The 17,839-nt window shown below is 27.6% G+C and overlaps 4 non-coding genes across 4 annotated transcripts; 2 read left to right on the forward strand and 2 right to left on the reverse strand.

Moving 5' to 3' along the window:
• Positions 1-3,495: 3,495 nt before the first annotated feature.
• TRNAV-AAC (transfer RNA valine (anticodon AAC)) lies at positions 3,496-3,568 on the reverse strand. The gene has a single exon. It is a non-coding gene; the product is annotated as a tRNA-Val (tRNA).
• A 529-nt stretch (positions 3,569-4,097) lies between these two features.
• Positions 4,098-4,170, forward strand: TRNAA-AGC (transfer RNA alanine (anticodon AGC)). The gene has a single exon. It is a non-coding gene; the product is annotated as a tRNA-Ala (tRNA).
• Positions 4,171-5,830: 1,660 nt separating this feature from the next.
• Positions 5,831-5,903, reverse strand: TRNAV-AAC (transfer RNA valine (anticodon AAC)). Its single transcript has one exon. It is a non-coding gene; the product is annotated as a tRNA-Val (tRNA).
• An 849-nt stretch (positions 5,904-6,752) lies between these two features.
• Positions 6,753-6,825, forward strand: TRNAA-AGC (transfer RNA alanine (anticodon AGC)). Its single transcript has one exon. It is a non-coding gene; the product is annotated as a tRNA-Ala (tRNA).
• The last annotated feature ends 11,014 nt before the right edge of the window (positions 6,826-17,839 follow it).

Raw genomic sequence — 17,839 nt, forward strand, 5'->3', positions numbered from 1 at the left:
TAAAACAATCTGATTTGTTGATACTAATATTAAAAACAGTTTAATCTTTCCAGGTTTATAAATAGATGCTTAATATGTTGATAAAAACTCAATTAGTGAAAAATATTATTAGCCCTAGTCTTGATTATTTTATTATTTTTATTTATTTACCAATATAAGACTTTAGCTAGATATAATTTCATGTAATTCATTCAATACAGCATGCATTATTTAAAGAATTAATCTATGTATTGAATGAATTGCAAGTAATTATATCTATAGTTCGTTCACCAGAAGTTGAGACTTGGCTCCACCTCCTGGGACGCAGAGTTCATTTCAGCGTGGGAGTTAGAAGAGAAACAGCTCCGTTGTTGAAATTGAGACAACCCTTAATTTGCGCCAAACACGAAAAGTGAATTCTTTTTCAGTCACTTACTTTGCTTTATCATCTACTATTATACATTTTGTTTCACTAGCTAATTAAATATAGTTTAAATTTAAAAACTGCTGTACTCCCAGCGAAATGACTCATAAAGGACAAAGTATTCACTCAAAATAAAGTAATATCATAAGAAATGGTGCAAAATATCATCAAATTTATGAAATATTTATTGTCAAAAAAATGCACATAAAGCTTGCGAAATAAATATTTTTGCTAAACGATCGCCAAATAGCAAGATCGTTCAGGATTGCTCACAACCTTCTCCCAAAAATAGCGAAATAGTATCGTCGCATACCACGTGATGAAGGCGGAGCCAAGTGCCAACTCCTGGTGAACGAGCTATAGCTATTGTTTAATATTGGTCAATAAATAAAAAAATAAAATAATCTGACTGTAATTACTAATATTAAAAACAGTTACATCTTCTCAGATTATTAAATACATGCTTAATATCTTGATGTCAACTCAAATGATGTAATATATTAGCAGGCCGGTCAGATTATTTTATTCTTTTCATTTATTTACCATAGCTAGATATAAATTTCATGTAATGAATTCCTCGCGGTACATATTATTTAAGGAATTAATATAAACTGTGTTGAATAAATTACATCTAGCCAATGTCATATATCGGTAAATAAATAAGAAGAATGAAATAAACTGGCTGTCGCTACTAATATTAAAATTAGTTTTATCTTTTCAGATTATTAAATACAAGCCTAATATCTTGATTTCAACTCAAATGCTGAAAAATATTCACTAATAATCATATATTATTGTTTGTTTGCAATTGACTGGTCACTAATTCATAATTAAAATAACTTTTCTAAAAAAATCGATTGCAATTTTAAAAACAATTTTATCTTTTCAGATTATTAAATACAAGCCTAATATCTTGATTTCAACTCAAATGCTGAAAAATATTCACTAATAATCATATATTATTGTTTGTTTGCTATTTACTAGTTACTAATTCATAATTAAAATACCTTTTCTGAAAAAATCGATTGCAATTTTTTAAAAAAAAATTTATTGATTCCATTCTTACAAAACATAATATACCGGCTTTTGGGACATTGACATTGAACCTTCTTTCTATTTTTCCCTAACACCATCTTCTGAATTTCCCTTAATCTTACAATAGTCTTGCACCATGCGTGGGCACTTGGCGCGAGGGTGCTACGACCAGAGCTTCCGTTTCAAAATAAAAGAGAACTTGTGTGGGAAATTGGGGAAAGTTATATAGCAGATATTTTTTTCCATCCCAGGTCCATCATCATCTCAAACAGAAAGTTTTTACCAGCTGTTGTATAGGGCAGAGGGTCAGTGGGTACGATGCCCGATGAGTTCTTTCCGGTTTGTTTATATTTTCAAGGTTCGTTCACTTTTGGAAGAGATGGCTAGAGTGGTCAAAGTCACCTTACTATATTTACTTAATAGACATGACATTGACAAGTTGACAAATATGGATAGAGTACGTTTTACAATAGATGAGTAAGTTGAGAAGTAAGGAAGACTATTGTGGTTGTGTTCTTCGTTTCTGAAAAGAATTATGGGATGTAGATGACATATGAAATTTGAAATCTACCTGAATATCTGAAAAATATCCAACTATTTCATCGTTTATTAAAATAAAAATAGTGAAATTGATAGTAATGAAAAATTTTATAGGTACTAGTAAATTCTCAACTAAAAAAGAAATTACTTTCAAAATAGAAAAACTAAACAATTGAACTATTAATTAAGTACTTTAGGAGTGTATTCTATATTATCCTATAAATACAGGAGGCTTCAAAGTTCACGGAAAAATTAATTTTGATAGAAAGTGCTGATTTTTAATTCAAAATTTAGGTTTTTTTTAATTGATTTATTAATAAACAGAATAGGTTTATGAATGGAATTTCATATTGGATAAATAGCCCTCTTGGTCATGCCAACATATAAATTTCGCACACTAATAAATTTCGCAATTGCATGAATTATTTCAAAATATAAGTTGAGCACCCGAGTGATTTTTGGGTTTATGACTATTAATGTTCAACTCCGTAGCCTTGTAATTTTGAACCCAACTCAGAAAAGAAGACAGCTCATGGAGAAAGCCTTGGGACAGTTTTGCCTTCGGGAAGGTCTTTTTTATGGAACTAAACCGCATTTGCGTTACATGGAGAGAGAAACCACGAAAATCTCCCGGTGAGGAATTCTAACTCGTGGTTCGTCTACCACTAAGAATATCTTACGTCAAAACTATAGTTGGTGTGAACCGGGAGCAATTACGTATTTACAATTTTACATAAATAGAATTTATTATCATAATTTCAGCTTTCTTTTTAAATTATATTTAAACCCACTTTCTTGACCTCAGTTAGGTCATCATAAATTACAATGTTTCTACTTGCTAGTTGAATTAAAACACTAAATTAAAAATAATTTTGTTCAAAGAAATTAATTTCAATTAAATTAAATTAAAACAGTAAATAACTTTATTTTTTTTTAAAAATTAGTTAAATAGCTTGCATTAGAAAATTAGTTTTTTCATGGCTGTCCTTAATGCTTTTACACTTATTATTTATGCGTTGTACTTCTTAATTAAAACTTTCTTTTTGACAAAGATTACTGGAATATAATGTTATTAATATTTTCACTCTTGGTATTGGTCTTTCTTACCAGTTTTCTTCTTTTTTTTTCTTTCTTTTTTAATTGTTATTTAGGAATTTTGTTCGCGATATTAGTAGACTTTTTTTTTTTTAAATTTTTAATTTTCTTAGTTTTGGGGCTTGGAATGGTTTTGTCTATTTATGAAAACATTTCTAAAAAATCGTCTAAATTAAAAATGCAAGTGGTCCATGTTAGAAAAATTGAATAGAATAAAGAGATATAAAAGGAATGGGATAGAATATGTTCGGCATTTAAATTCAACGAAATTTAAAAAAAAAAAACATGTTAACAGAAAAACTATGCAAATAAAAAAAAACAGTACCATGCAATTACTATTCCGAGCAATAAAAACTAGAACCCCACGTAGTATAGTTAAAAAGCTCAACGTTGGCATAGAGAAGCTGGTATAAAAAATAAAATGTACCTACCAGGTTTCGAACCTGGGACCTTCCGCGTGTTAGGCGGATGTGATAACCACTACACCATAGGTACGCAAGATTGCATCTCTACTATTTAATAGAATGATTTAATAGTATGTTTTGTATACCTACATGTTAATATATGTTGAAATATAAGGGAAAACACCGCAATCATTAACAAACTAAAAAAATTTTAAAAAATAAAACAACTTAAAGCTTCTCTATTCATTTTAGCTCTTATTTTCTGAAACAAAAACTATGGGAATAAATACAAATTATTTGTACAACATACAAGTTAATAAAGATTTCTTCTACACGCAAACCCATAATTTGATTTTAATTCTCAATAGAAATTAATAGCAATCATGACTGAAATAAGTTTTTGAAACAATTCAATATTTCAGAAAAATTTTAAATCCTCTTTTTTTAAAATTTCTCAGCAGAATTTTCGTATTTTACCAAAAGTTCAATATGAAGGAGTTAGAAAGTGAAAAAAACCTAGTAGGTATGACATATGAACCTAGGAATGATCTAGGTACGACATCGACAAAATTAAGGTCTTTCATTAAAACTTATGTTTTGTTTACACATTGCACAGTATCGGGGGCGTAGCTCAGATGGTAGAGCGCTCGCTTAGCATGCGAGAGGTACCGGGATCGATACCCGGCGCCTCCATTTTCAGTCAGATTGTAACATTTTCTTTTTCTCGATTATATTAACTCTAATCTTTGTAAGAATGAAAGTCTTACAAAGATTCTTTATAATGTTGTAAATTTATTAACGTTTAATAATTAACTTTCATATTTGAAAGAATAATAGAATACAAGAACAAAAGCCTCCGTTTTTTTTATTTGCTACAAATCAGATAAAGATTTTGTTTTTCTTTGATTAATGTGAGTATTTTATTATTGGTATTCATAGAGTAACAACGATAACTGCTAATAAACTATACAAATTGGCGAACAGATTTACATGGATGTCGCAAAATTCCTTACATACTATTTTATTCGAAATTATTGATTTTGAAATTAATTAGCATTTATAAATAATCTATGATATGATTCGGGATATGGCGAATAAGTTGTTGATTTCCATTTATTTTTGGAATCACGGTGATGAATCTTTTGCTGATTCGTTTCTTAATCTCGGTTTTTATTCTCTGAAAGTACAGCGACTCTAGGAAAATTTCCCAACTGTTAAACGGATCATAGGATAGAGCTCTGTCTAACTAGCAGTAAAAGGTTGATCCAAAGATCCTCTAGTCTTCTGAGTTGGATTCAAAATTATGAAGTTTCAGAGTTAAAATTAAGATCCGCTAATCAGCTTTATGGATTAAATGCTCAGCACTAATTTTAAGACAAAATTAATTAACTGTGTGTTGGGTTTCTCAGTTGCAAGATAATGCGCTTTGAAATTTTTTTTTAAAAAAATCTATTTAGCCATGATCAGAGTTATTGCATTCTTTATAACGTTGATCAGAATTTACAAGATTGTTTTTCAAGCAGTATTTTAAATCTTTTTTTTTTTCAGAATGTGTTTTCCGAGTAAATTGCAATACTATATAATTGAATAAAGCTGTAAAAATTATCCGGACTTTAAAAATCGAGTATCAGTGTATGTTACAGTATAGCTTCGTTACAATATCTTTTCGACTTTTTCTAAACTTTATTGTTTTATTACAATACATAATTCATAATTGCGAAGAAAAGTTTACTAGTTCTTCAATAAAGTTAAGTAGAATTAATTTTCATTTCTAACATTGCGCACAAATTTTCTTATTTTAAAAACATATGTCTTAGCAACCATATGACTGGGTGAATTTGTAAAATAAAGAGTATTCTGCCTACTGTGTTTGGCATTATCAAGTATATATTCTTCCTATTTAAATGTATTGCTGTTTTATGCATTAATCTGTTCCAATTTGCAATTTTTTTCTGTTCTCAGTTTTTTCTGTTGTTGAAACCTGGAATTTAAAAATAAAATAAATAAATAAAAATAACTTTCCACTTTATAAATATTTCTGGAATATAATGCTATAAATATTAATAATATCTTGGTATTGGTCTCCCCTTTTTCTCCTCCCCCTCCTCCTTTTTTTATTTATTTATTTATTTATTTATTTTAAATCTTTATTTTAGAGTTTAGTTCAACGATTAAGTCGAAGTTTTGTTCCATTTTAAATTTTTCATTTCGCGCCTTGGAAATTTGTTGTTTTTTATAGTGAAAAAACGCGTAAAAAATGCTTGGGAAAATGGGAAAAATTGAATGGAATAGTTGGAATAGAAAATCTACGACATTAAAATTAAAAAACAAAAAGTTGATAAAATATAATCTTTGTACCTACCAGGTTTCGAACCTGGGACCTTCCGCGTGTTAGGCGGATGTGATAACCACTACACCATAGGTACTCGTTTGATTTGTAGTTTGTTTAGTAAGTGAAGTAGTTGATTTCCTCTCAAAATGAATAAATGCTCTGAAAATTTTTTCAATATATGGTACTTTTCGGTTAGCAGAAGGCAAAGAAAATCGACTATTTTTTTTATTTAATTTTTTCTTATTTTCCCATCATTTAATATTTTTGAAACTAAATAAAAGAAAAAGTAAAAGAAAATTAAAAAAATTTATGAAAAGTTGGCGTAGGTCTAAAATTTTTGGCATTCTTTCTCTTTTACCCGGCCAACGGAAGGGCACCAAATAGTTTCAGATACTTTTAGAAAGAATTGACTAAAAGGCTAACTATCAAATCAAAGTATCTTTTCTAGAAAAGCTTTTATTTTTAATCACATTTTTTAATTTTTTTTTAAGACTTTTAGCCATGTATACCAACAATTAACATAAACATTAACAAATTAACATTTCTATCGATTCGAAACAAAATAGCTAAATCTTCTCTATTTATTTGAAATTTATTTAAGCTCTTATTTTCTGAAACACAAACTATAGAAATGAATGCAAATTATCTATACAACATACTAGAGATTTCTTTTATATGTAACCACAAAATTTACTCTTAGTTCTCAGTAGAAATTAATAGTAATTATGACTGAAATATGCTTTTAGAACAATTCTGAATTTCAGGAAAATTTTTGATCCTATTTTTCAAGTTTCTGTGTAGATGCTTCTACCCTTACAAAAAAAAAATCAATATTGAGAAATTGGAATGCAATGTAGGCCTTGCTATGATACCTACAAAATTAAGGTATATAAATAATATCAAGACATTAAATTTTTTATTTTGTTAACTATACCTAACTATCGGGGGCGTAGCTCAGATGGTAGAGCGCTCGCTTAGCATGCGAGAGGTACCGGGATCGATACCCGGCGCCTCCATTTGATTTTTTTAATTTTTCTCTAATGTAGTGAGATTTTACTATTTATAATAAAATATAAGAATATAATATAATATGAGAATAATGACCTCTTTTTTAAAATTGCTATAAACCAGATGATTAAAATTTTATTTCTCTTTCTCTTTGTGAAAATATTTTATTATTGTTATTCATAAAGCAACACAGGTAGCTTCAAATAAATCATCCAGATTAGCAGGAAATATTGCCTAGATGTTGCAAATTCCTTACATCCTATTTCATTCGAAATTACTGATTTTGAGATTAATTAATATTTATAAATAAAATATGATACGATTCAGGACTATTAAGATGTTACTTTCCATTTATGACGGCGGTGAATGGCTCGCTGATTCGTTTACTCTCGATTGGTAGAGTTCTGTCTAGCTAACCGTGAAAGGTTCGCTCCATATTAGACAAATACTAGTTAATTTCAATGAAAATCGGGGATGCCTGCAGGAGGGTACCGAGGGGGGCGAAGTAAAAACAATTTTGGGAGGCCCAAAGTTGTCTAAGCTAGAATGAAATAAGCAAGGGGTTTACATTGTGTTTATATATAAGATTGTTATTTAAATAAAAAAAATTGGTATCTATATTTGTGTTTGACAGACTATGGGGGGAAGAGCTTTTTAAATTTCAGGGAGATGTCGCTATCAGTTTTGGGTGGGTGGGGGATGAGCACCCACCCAAAACTATATTATATATATAAACTATATTATATATATCATATATATATATATATATATATATATATATATATATATATATATATATATATATATATATATATATATATATATATATATATATATATATATATATATTTATATATGCAGAGAGAGAGATGGATAAGCAAATCAATAGATAAATAGATATAATACATGAAACAAAGTACAGGACAAAAAACGCTACGTCCTGATTAACTTTTGATCTAATAATTAGATTTACATGTACTAAGATGTAATTTTCATGGTTCAAGATGTATGCTAATTAGTGTGTGCAAACAACATTTTAAGTTAGGAAATCAGACGAAAAATTTTTAAAAAAATAGATAAATATTAAATGCAGCTAATCTTCAATCTAGAAAATATGGTTGCAATAGTTTTGTCTGGAGGGCTATTAAAAGTTTGAGATCAATGTATTGTTTTTGATTTTTTTGCAAAATTAACCATATCTTCGAAATTATTCAAGCAAACTAGAGAATATTTGCCCGAAACGTGAAAAATAGTTTATACAAAGTATCGGATTCGTTGATACACAGGCTGGTTTACATATAAAAGTAATAATGATAATAATTATTGTTATTATAATAATGATTATTATTATTATTACTATTGATTATTTCTTATTATCTCCTTATAATAATTATGGAAAAAAATTTGAATTGTAAGGTATAAAAATTTTTACATCTTGTGTAAAGTAATTTTACAAAATTTGACAAAAATTCAGAACTTGAATGATATCGGTTGAAAAGTTCCTGAGCTATAAATATTTCAAGAAGTCGTATTTTTAAATTTTTAGTTTTAACAAAATATTCGTCCATTTTAATTTACTTATTTCAGTGATCGGGTTTTGTGATATAAGTTACATTAACGAACATGATATGTATATTTTTAATATACATTTCTCAATTTATTTGTTATTCTGGTTCTGATATTTGATATTAATTTTTTTCCCTAAAAATTTTTGTGTTAATATATTTAACCGGAACAAGCTAACTAATGACGCAATCATTTTAAGAATTAACTATAACTGAAAAGGGACAATTATTGAATTCTTTATTTCCGAAGCTTAAAATTTTGTAAAGTGTAGCTTCATTAGTTTAAAAGTAAAATTTTTCATTTTTAATTGATTCTTTAAATTTTATTTTATAGTTACATACATGATTAAACAAAAGTTTACAGAGCGTGCTTACTAATTAACTCTTAATTCATCTTTATTTTTTTTAAGTTCAATCAGTTTAAGATGTCTGGTTCATAATAGCATGATAATAGTTCAATAGCAGAAAAATAGCATGCCCCTCTCAAATTAAATGTTTAAATGAAAAGCTTGGGGCAATATAATAAGTCGCAATTTCAAATTGCTCAGCAGAACGTTTTGGGTTGAAAACATCGCGATTTCCATGTAAGCGATATGATTTCTTTATGTATTACGCTATTATTATGTAGAAACTCGTAAAGTACCTACCTTGAAACAATACTAATTACTGTTTGGTGAAAAAGGCTACTTTTCTCCAAGGTGTAGACTAGCTTTATTGTGTATCAATTCTTCAAATACTGCCATTGATAAATTCTGTTTATATTTTAATGCAACGTAAATAATATAGTGGATTCTCATGATTGGATTGCATTTTGAGGATCAGCTGTTTATTATTCCTGTTATCTTTTGTTTCGGGAGAGGGAACCCTTAAAATCCAAAAACTGTAAAAAAATATTTAAGCTGAATAAAGCTCTTGAGTTTGCGTTAAGATTAGCGTTGTGTAACTAGGACAATTTTTTAACGAAATGACAGGAAATTAAATAATTAAATACAATTAAAAAGATGAAAATCTTGAAGAAAATATCTGATAACTCATCACTGATAAATGTAACTTTTAACTGTTACGTAAAGAAAATTCTTATTCTTGTTATTTTTTGTTTCGGAGGAAAAGGGCGTAAAAAGGTAAAAATCGTTAAAATATGTCTGTGCAAGGCAACATGAAAATTCCTGTGCTGTTCTTACATTTTAAAAGGGGTGTGATAGAAAAAAAAAGAATCTGTAGAGCGCGATAATAAGACATTACTTAAATTTTTGTATTAACTTACATTAAGAGGGAAAAGAAAAGAAAATAATAAGCGACAAAGTACAAAATGATTAGTTTAATTAATAGAAAGAAAACTAAAACTAAACAAAGAGGAAAGTTTATCTTACTATTAATGCTAAAACGTTTTTTATAATTAATAGTTAGAAATAATTGTTCTTAATTAATCGAAATTGAAATACTTTCATTGGTAAATTAATTAAATTTCATAAATTAAGTTAGTTGTGGAGGCTATTTACAATCCACTCTGAATTTAGTTTCAAATTAAACTATTATTTTATTTTATTTTTAATTAAATAAAAACTATCTTTGCGTTTACCAAATCTAAAACATAATAAATGTGAATAGTCCCTCTCTCTCTCTCTATCTCTAACCATCTATCTATCTATCTATCCATCTATCTATCTATCTATCTACATTTCTTTTTTAACTTGATAATTAATTTTTTTTAAATACATAATAATCGAAAAATAAGGAAAAAAATTTATACGGCATTTTGTTCAATAATAGTTAAAGTCGCACCTCTTTATTTATGGAGTATCTAATGTTTCATATTTTTCTCCTCTGTTTTGCAAAATATATGCAGTTGTCTCACATCACCTTGACCCAAACAGATCTTAATTTTAAATTTCACTATTTTTTTTTTTTTTTGAAAAACTTTTTAACTACGTTTAATTAGTATTCTGAAAAAGAATACTCTATCATTCAGAAAATAGGTTAAGTAAAGGCTAAAAGTTTAGATTTACATATAATATTATGTAAACCTCCTCTTGTAGTAAACTTAAGACTATAAAAATAGATCGTCGTAACAAAAAAGAAGAATTAATTATACAAAAATTCTTCACCAATCGAGTGTTTTATTGTCTTTATGTTATAAAGGGTTATGCAAATAGGGAAGGTTTAATGTTATTTTACGCATACTGAGATGATTAATTTACTAACATTATTTAACATTTAAAAAAAATATTTTTATCGTCAGGATATAAAATTAAAAGTAAAATAAACAAATGAAGATAAGGAATGTTAAAGAGAAAAGGTTAACAAGGAGGAGACAGAAACACGGCTCTTGGATACATATAAACAAAACATTAAATATATTTTCTGAAAAATAATGTTTATAGAAGTCACAATTTATTTTTTAAGGACGGATTTACAGAGCGTAAAAAAAATAGAAGGACTATCCCGAATAACTTTTGATCAAATCATCAGATGTTCACGTTCTAGGACTCAATCTTAATGATTCGATGAGGTGACCTCAATTATGTTAATTAACTAGTGCAGACGATATTTTAAGCTACGAAATCAGACATAAAAATGTATACCTTTTTTAAATAAAAATACCGTTTTGTATTTTTTTTGTCTTTCGACAGATTTAAATTTCTGACCCCCAAGGGGTAGCCGCAATCTTAGAAACATGTTCGCCATAGTTTGGTCAGGAAAGCGATCCTTTAAAACCTTAATGCTAATTTTATTTTTTGCGCAGTTCGCTATATTCCGAATTGAAATAATTTTCCACGCAATTAAGAAATTCTTTTCTCCGAAGATAATTCTATGCAAAAAAAAATTTTTAGTAAATATTTACTATTTTTTTATATTTTATTTTCCGAGTATTATTTTATTTAATAAAAGTTGAAAAAATTTTGATTTGAAAGGCATTTTTTTGTATAATTTTAAAGAATGTAAACTTATTTGGCAAAATTCGAAAATTTGTGGGAATTTGATCGAATAGTTCCAGAGAAATTGAATTTTTAAAAAGTCGTGCACTTAAAATTCAATTTCTTAGCCACTATTCAGCCAATTTTGCTCAAATTTTTGTATTTTGCCGTGTAAAATTGCTTTTTTTCAAATGAAAAATTGCGTATCTTACAATTCAAAATTCTTTCGACTTTTATGTAATAAAAAATTTAAAAATACTAAAGATTTGCGAAAAGATGTATTTATAAATGGTATATAATTTTTTTCAACATTTTAAAAAATGCAAATTTGCGTGGCAAAATTCAAAATTCGTGGGAAATCGACTTGAGAAATCGAATTTTAAAAAAAGTATTTTAAAAATTCGATTTCTCAGGTACTATTCAACCAATTTTGATCGAATTTTTCATTTTGCCAAGTAAAATTTCATTTTTTAAAATGAAAAATTGCGTAACTTACAATTCAAAATTTTTTCGACTATTATTAAATAAAATAATTAAAGATTCTAAATATTTACTAAGAATTATTTTTTGCATGGTTTTATTTTTGGATAAAGAAATTTTATAATTGAGGGCAAAAAATTTTCTATTTCCTTAAAAAGCTCTTGAGATATAACAAAATCCAAAAAAAGTAAAATCAACATTAAGATGTCGAAACTTTGAGACCATATTTCCCTGATCGCGGCTATCCCCTATACTTAAAGGGTCAGAAAAACGAATCCATCGAAAAAAAGGTATGTTTATTCAGAGAAAGTACGTTTTTGTATCTGATTTTGTAATTTAAAATATCGTTTGCACTAAAACAATAACATATTTGAGGTCACCCCCTCGAACCATTAACATTGAGTCCCAGAACATTAAGATCGGATCATTAGATCAAAAGTAATTCAGGGTGGTCTATTTAATTTTTGCGCACTGTGCTTGTTTCGAAAATATGTGTAATAATTTTTACAGAATCAGATGCCATTATACAAAATCGTAGCAGAATTTTATAGTATTGTTTGCACAATATAAAATTTAGATGAAATTTTTAGTTTTGTCGGTAATGTACTGAATAAGATCAATTAAGCAAAATTCTATTCTAAGAAATAAAAATAAACAATGACATAGAATTTCCTATTGCACTAATTTTCGATTGAAATATAAGACAAGGATTGCAAAAATTAAATAATAAATTGAATCAGTTCCGCGATAAATTAAATAAATATAATTCTTAATAAAACCATATACTGATAAATAAATTAATAAAACCATAACTTAATAAAACCATAATCCATGTAACAGGTCCTACCAGATTCTGGGGTCTTACCAAACATATATATATTTATAACTATATTAACAAGAACAGATATATATTTATAACAATATTTAAATAATAATAGAATTTTATTTTTGTTTTATTTCATTAAATTAGTAATTAAAAAAACAAATTATTGTAACAATTTGGCCAGTACTGTACTGATTAAATTTATATTTATGAATTTAACATTTAAAAATTGTATGGTTAATAATGAATAAATAGTACAACAATAATGACGATTCGCTTCAATTTAACAAAATCAGTCTATCATTCATTGTTATAATAAGGCGTCATGAAGTCATAAGTGCCGCATACATTTCTAACAAAAATTTGAATTTTGATCCTACAACTTTGAGTAATAGCGTTAAATTAGAGAGAAGATCCACGTTTTTATAATTATTTTCCAATACCATACTTATTAAATTTATTTCAGAATTTCCATTTTATGTTCATGAATTTTACAATTGAGAAATTATCTGATTGTGCCAATAGTGAACCAGAAAGGTATACATTTTTGCAAATTCATACTTAATACCTAATACTAATAGTACCTAAAACAATCAACATATGTATGGAATAAATGTTGATAATTTACATTTACTAATTCCTTATTCTTTTTACTCCAACAAAATTAGAAAATGATTTATAAATTGACACATACATTTTAGATTTAAGTTAATTATAAATTTAAAAAAATTAATACCTTTCTTCAGAAGCTAATTACAAAGGAAAATCTATTTGATCGAAACTTTGAAAACGAGTTTAATTAAGCATTTCAAACCCTATTGTTTTTCAAAAGTATTAAAACGATAATGTCTTTTACAATTATCTCTGAGTACAGTTTGTTTTAAATATTTTTGGTACCTGTACCAAAATTAAAATTCATTGCAACTAACTTAATTTTGACTTTATCTTTTTAGTCTACCTATTTATTTATTTTGCAATTTGACTGGATTATTATAAGAAGATTTTTTTGAATTATCTGAATTAGTAGTGCCATCTAGTTTTTATTGGAAGCACTAATATAAGTTTGAAATCTGAATACTAACATGTAGACATTTATTAACATTTATCGGAATAAAAAATTGTTAAATATAAAAAGACTTTTTAACAAAAAATGTTTCTAAACTAATCTTTAGGCAATTATTAACAATCAAAAACATCTATTTATCTATTTATTTTTAGACATAAAATCTCAAAAAACATAAGCTATTAAAGTTTAGTAATGAACATATGATTCATTATTAGGACATTTATTTTCATTAAACTGTATCTTATTGTGTTCTGCATTTCAGCTGTTGAATTTTGTACTTTACATTAAAATATAAATGAACTAAACTCACTCGAATTTTATGAAATTAATCAAAAGATTTAATTTTGAAATTCTTATAAATAAATAAATATTTTCTTTCGAAAAAAAAGAAAGAGATTAAGTTCATGTATAAAAAAAAATTATTTAAATTTTTTTTAAAAAAATGCTTGTGAATAAGAAGAAATTTAAATGAACTCATCTGAATCGATAATAATTTGCTCAATAAATTTTCAAACGCACTATTCTTTAATAACTTTTGGTTTTGTATAAGTTTTTGCGAAATCTTTAAAGTTTTACTAGTCATATGCATATAAATGCGTGCACAAGCAGTTTAAAAAAATAGTCAAAGAAATTTATGTCAGAAATTAATCCTAAAGTAATCAATGATCAAAGATATAGAGATAAAAAGCATTTTTGTGGAACCACACATAGGCATAAAGAGAAAAGAAAAAGAGAATTTAAAAAGCAGACAGCTTTTTTTTCTTCACTTTTTTATTCTTATTTATCTATTAAGTTCCGTGTACAATTTGAACAGTATGAAACAAAATAATTAGTACCACTCTAAAAGACTTGGCGTAATAGTAATTAAAATCCGCTTTTCATTGAAATAGTCAAGTCCGAATCGCAACACTATAAAACTGATTATTGAATTTATATTGTTAAATTGTGTAATCATTATTTTATTAAATTACCTCTCAAACTCATAAGTTTATTAATGAATATATATATATATATATATATGGAACCGGAAAGTAATGTCGTTTCGGAGCTTTTAATATTTGTTATCAAGATTATATTTTTAATCGATGTGTTCACCCTAGCAACTACCTTTCAATGTCGCATCGAAAATGAATCGAAATTAATAAAAAAAATGAATATTGTATATATATATATATATATATATATATTATATATATGTTACCGTTAAAGTATATAATGCAGTTATTTCATAGAATAACTAGTTATTCCATGAAATAACTGATTGTGTCCGTTAAAGTGTGTAATAGGTTATTAATTTGACACTTTAACTAGTTATTCTATGAAATAACTAGGTATTCCATAAATTAACTAATGAGAGACAGTTAAAGTGTAAAATAAACAATTTATCTAAAATGAAATAACTAGGTATTCTATAAATAAACTAATGATAGACAATTAAAATGAAAAAGAAGCAATTTATCTAATTTATGCAGCGTATAAATGGTATTTATGGAAACGTACCATAAAATCATTTGTTACAACAAAGATTACTAAAATGACACTTGGAATTACAAAGAACATTATTTCTAAAACAAAAACATTTTTTGTTGACACACTGGGTTTTAAACGAACATTTTTTAAATCCCTGACTAGTACCTAAACTTTGAGCTGTAGCAACCGACCGGAGCCATATTTCTACATCCGGTACTTTTTCGATTTTAATTAATTTTTGTTCGCAGACACTGAACTGGGATCTGGAATATAATTGTTTTATGCGGCCGTTTCTTGTGCCCAATTGGAAAAATTCTTCTTCGGTAATTTTTATGATGATAGCTAAAATAAATTTGGCATCACCTTTTCCTCTGTCAACTTCAGGCACTGGGATACGGACGGTAAACCCCACAGAGGCTTCAGAATGAGATTTATCTAACATTAATTTCTTCTTTTTCGCTTGAATTTCTAAACATTTGTCATGCGAGATATATGATATAGATTATTTTACACTTTAACGGACTTCAGATCGTTATTCCATGAAATAACTAGTTAAACCATGAAATACAAGAGAGTTTTACACTTTAACGGACACGATCAGTTATTTCATGGAATAACTAGGTATTCTATAAAATAACGGATTTCATACTTTAACGGTAACGTATATATATATTTCACCGTTTGCCTCCTCTGACACTATCCCTATGGCACCATCAAAATGATGCACCAATCTTAGATTCCCAAAAGGAAGTTTTCACTTTTTAATCCAATCATTGTTTATTTTCCGTCTCTGTCCTTATCACAAAACACGAAAAAGGTGGAGGGCACCTAAGAAACTATACCAGGCAGACAGGATTTCCGAGTGTATTGAAGTTCAGTAATGATCTATCTTAGTAAATATTTTTAGAACCCTTATCAAAAAAAGAAGAAGAAAATATACACATTCAAGGTCACAAAATAGAATTTAAGCTAGGAAAAAACAAATGCTCTACTGAGGGTTGGCGGGGTGAGGGAGGGGCTGAAAATATCAAAATCTGTTAGATTGCTGGAAAGAAGAAGTGAAGAGTAGAGGAGATGAACAAAGAAGCCAAAGAAACAGAAAAACAGAGAAGAAGAGAAGCACCCCAAATTTTAGCAAGCAATCCAACTGGTTTTGATCTTTTTCATTCCTCTTTCATCATTCAAGATTCCATTGTCTTCAGGAGCGCTCCTATTAATAGTCGATTCCTATCAATAGTTCTTTAAGATCTATTCCGTTATTCCTATCAATTAAAAGTAAGAGATTTACAAATTATGAAACTAGATTTTAAAAAATTGTGTTCTATATTGATAATAATTTTTAAAAAAAAACTAAATTAATTAATAAAGTTGGTTTTTATTGTAAAATGAAAGATATTTCTTTTTTTTTTTTTTTTTTTAATACTGTAGTTGTTTTCTGTTTCACAGCATGCACATTAATTCTTAGAGGCAGTTCCTGACTAGGAAGAGCGTTTAAAGTTCGCGGTGGACCGTACCGTTTGGGGATTATTTTTTTGGAAAAATGGGGCCGCTCTAGATATAAATATAATTGCGGTTACCACATAAAATAATAATGGTCTTATAAAATCGAAATATAAGTTTCTAAAAAAGCATATCAATTTCACACGCATTAAAAAAAAAATATTTTCCCAGCTGTAAGCAAATTCTTCACAGCAGTATAAAAAATACGTCATACGGACAATCGACAAAATTAGGATAGAAATTGCTATCAACACAACAAATTGGGTTTTGCTCAAACATCGTTAAAAGCATTATAAAACTTCAAACAAGATAAAAAAGTAAATAAATAAATAAAGTTTTTCAAGTTTACGAATGATGCGGCCATTTTGCTACGTAGTTCTTTTCCATTTTCAATTTCAATACATCAGGTATTTAATACCTTACATTTTGAAATTATCTTGATCCGTTTTGCGATTTTTTTTTTTTTACATAAAATTGAGTTATGAAATTCAAGTTTAAATTTTATGGGATATATTGCACCTTTTTTTATTACTTATATTCTCTAATTTTATAATGGCTAGAGCAATGTTGAGGCTGAATTAGTATCAATATTTCCCCGAGTCGTTTTTGGACTATTGGTCGACTTAGAAAAGTCATTGTAACTAGCTGAGAAAAATCATTGTGGAAAAGTTTCAAATTAGTATTCAAAATAACTTTCATTATTAAAATTTCGTAAAAAATTTTTTTTTTAAAAAAACTGACTCAGATGAAAACAAAATTCCTTTTTTTCTAATAAATTGCTAAGAATTAATAATAATCCAAGAATTCTCATCATTTTTTGGAATTTAATTTCATAATTTATTTTAAGAATTATAGCTACATTATTCTTTTTAAATATATTAACAATACTTTAAATACATATAATTTTTTACACAGAAATTACTAGACCAATGAGTGAATTTTTCACATTGTCTACCAGAGGGTAATGCAACTGATCTTAGACCCCCAAAAAGTAACCAGCTGACTCTGAATTATAGAGCTGCCCTGCACTATGGGTCCCGTAGTGGACTAATCGCGAAGACTTGGTTCCCAGCAGATCACCAAAGTCAAGCATCACTGGCTGCGGTCAGTGTGTAGGTGGGTGATCATCTGGATCAGTCTGCGTAGAGACCGAGGGTGGGCGGTATTGGTCCTCATTAAACTGTTCTACCGTAAACTGCTCGA

Source organism: Parasteatoda tepidariorum, chromosome 11 (assembly GCF_982258835.1).
Source record: "Parasteatoda tepidariorum strain Cologne lab strain chromosome 11, Ptep-v5.0, whole genome shotgun sequence".
NCBI classification, from domain to species: domain Eukaryota; kingdom Metazoa; phylum Arthropoda; class Arachnida; order Araneae; family Theridiidae; genus Parasteatoda; species Parasteatoda tepidariorum.